At 42.9% G+C, this 2599-nt stretch overlaps 1 non-coding gene across 1 annotated transcript; it reads left to right on the top strand.

Moving 5' to 3' along the window:
* Window positions 1-2206: 2206 nt before the first annotated feature.
* LOC112798417 (small nucleolar RNA R71) lies at window positions 2207-2310 on the top strand. The gene has a single exon (XR_003200029.1). It is a non-coding gene; the product is annotated as a small nucleolar RNA R71 (small nucleolar RNA).
* The last annotated feature ends 289 nt before the right edge of the window (window positions 2311-2599 follow it).

Below are 2599 nucleotides of genomic sequence, written 5' to 3'. Positions count from 1 at the left end.
CACAGTTATGCCACCTTTCTTGGGAACTACATGGATGGGACTAACCCATGGGCTGTCAGAAATGGGATAGATTACCCCTGCCTGCCATAACTTCATGACCTCCTTTTGTACCACTTCTTTCATGACGGGATTCAATCTTCTCTGAGCTTGAATGGAGGGTCTAGCATCCTCTTCTAACAAGATTTTATGCATGCATATGGATGAACTTATCCCCTTCAAATCAGCTAGGGTCCATCCAATGTCATCTTGATGAGTTTGTAGCACCTTGATCAATTCTTCTTCCTGTTCTTGGCTCAGGGTAGAGCTAATGATAACAGGATGGCTCTCATCACTACCCAAGTATGCATACTTGAGATTAGGGGGCAATGCTTTGAGCTCAGGTTTTGGTGCTTCCTTTTCTTCTTTCACTTTCTCTGGCATGCTTGGCATGGTTGTTTCAGCAGCCTTGATGTCACTAACTTCAATATCCTTGGTGAACTCCTCCTCTGCCACTTCCCTTGTAGTTTCCTCAAAGGTTTCTTGTACTGCAATGTCCACTACATCCACCCTCATGCATTCCTTTAGTGATTCTGATGGATAGCTCATTGCCTTGAATACGTTAAACACCAATTTCTCATCATGTAGCCTAAGAGTGAGTTCACCCTTTTGGACATCTATGATGGCTCCAGCAGTAGCCAGGAAGGGTCTTCCCAGAATTATGGAAGCTTTGGCTTCTTCCTCCATATCTAACACCACAAAATTGGCTGGAAATATAAAATCCCCCACTTTCACCAACAAATCCTCAACTATCCCATGAGGGAACTTAAAAGTTCGATCTGCCAATTGGAGGGCCATTCTTGTTGGTTTGGCTTCCTCAATCTTCATTCTTTTCATCATTGTTAGAGACATCAAATTGATACTGGCCCCTAAGTCACATAAGGACTTCTCCACCATGACTTCTCCTATGATGCAGGGGATTTGGAAACTGCCTGGATCCTTCAATTTTTGAGGCAATTTGTGCTGAATGATGGCACTGCATTCTTCAGTTAACAACACAGTTTCCTCATTCCTCCAGCTTCTCTTCTTGGTCATTAATTCCTTTAAGAATTTTGCATAAAGTGGCATTTGCTCTATTGCCTCAGCAAACGGAATGTTGATTTGAAGCTTCTTGAAAATCTCCAAGAATCTGGAGAATTGGCCATCCTTTTCACTTTTCATCAAACGCTGAGGATATGGTACTTTGGGTGTATAAGGCTTCAGGACCTCTTTTTCTTTTTCTTTTGTTGCAGATGGTGTAAAAGATTATCCCTGTTCCTTGTCTCCCACATCTTCCTTTGCTTCATCCTCTGTGGTTTCCTTTGAGATCTCCCTTAGCTTCTTTCCACTTCTGAGTGTTATGGCTTTACATTCTTCCCTTGCAATAGCCTTGGCAGCATGAGAAACGCTTGGCCCAGGGGTTTGCTTAGACAAATACACAATTTGATTTTCTAGCTTCTGGATGGCCGCTCCTTGGTTTTGCAAGTTAGAATTTACTTCTTCCTTAAAAGCTTTCAAATCGGTTATGTCTTGACTCATGGTTGCAAGCATTCCTTCTATCCTGTTTAATTGATCTTGAAATTGTTGGTTCGGATTAGGTTGGGCAGGTTGGTTATTTTGGCCATGATATGGTGGTTGGGAGTAAGTGTTTTGTGTGGTTTGGTATGATCTTTGGTTGGAGTTTTGGTATGTGGAATTGTTATGTTGGTTGTGGTTGTAAGGTTTGTGGTTTTGTGGTTGGCTTTGCTGGTTTCCCCACCCAAAATTTGGGTGGTTTTTCCATCCTGGGTTGTAAGTATTGGAATGTGGATCATATGATTGCCTTTGGTTTCCCACATAGTTGGCCTCTTCCCAATCACCTCCTTCAGTGCTTACTTCCTCTTGATCTTGTGTGTGTATTGCAGCCACTTGCTTTGTGTCCAATTTCCTGGTGAGCTCTGCTAGTTGCTTGGCAAACACCTTGTTTTGTGCTAGAATTGTATCAACATGGTTCAGCTCCATGACTCCCTTAGTGTTGTGTCTCTCTGAAGCATAGTAGTATTCATTCTCAGCAACTGTCTCAATCACTTCAATGGCTTCTTCCACAGTCTTTTTCCTGTTCAATGAACCTCCTGATGAATGGTCTACAGCCTTCCTTGATTCATAAGAAAGTCCATCATAGAAAATATGCAATTGCACCCAGTCAGGGAACATGTTTGGTGGGCATTTCCTTGTCAACTCTTTGAACCTCTCCCATGCCTCGTAGAGCGTCTCACCATCTTGTTGTCTAAAAGTCTGAACCTCAGATCGAAGCCTATTGACCTTTTGTGGGGGGTAGAAACGTGCCAGAAACTTGCTCTCCACCTCATCCCAGGTTGTTAGGCTGTCCCTTGGGAATGATTCCAGCCACTTAGCTGCCTTGTCCCTAAGTGAAAATGGGAACAAGAGTAGTTTGTAGGCATCTTCCTGGACTCCATTGGACTTCACTATGTCACAAATTCTCAGGAATTTTGTGAGATGTTGGTTTGGATCTTCATTAGCACTCCCACCAAATGAACAATGATCCTCTACCAGTGATATTAGCTGTGGTTTGAGTTCAAAATTG

The sequence above is a fragment of the Arachis hypogaea genome, chromosome 4 (genome assembly GCF_003086295.3).
Source record: "Arachis hypogaea cultivar Tifrunner chromosome 4, arahy.Tifrunner.gnm2.J5K5, whole genome shotgun sequence".
Taxonomy (NCBI): Eukaryota; Viridiplantae; Streptophyta; class Magnoliopsida; order Fabales; family Fabaceae; genus Arachis; species Arachis hypogaea.
The sequence above is the reverse complement of the archived record's forward strand: the minus strand, read 5'-3'. Positions and strand labels throughout refer to the sequence as shown.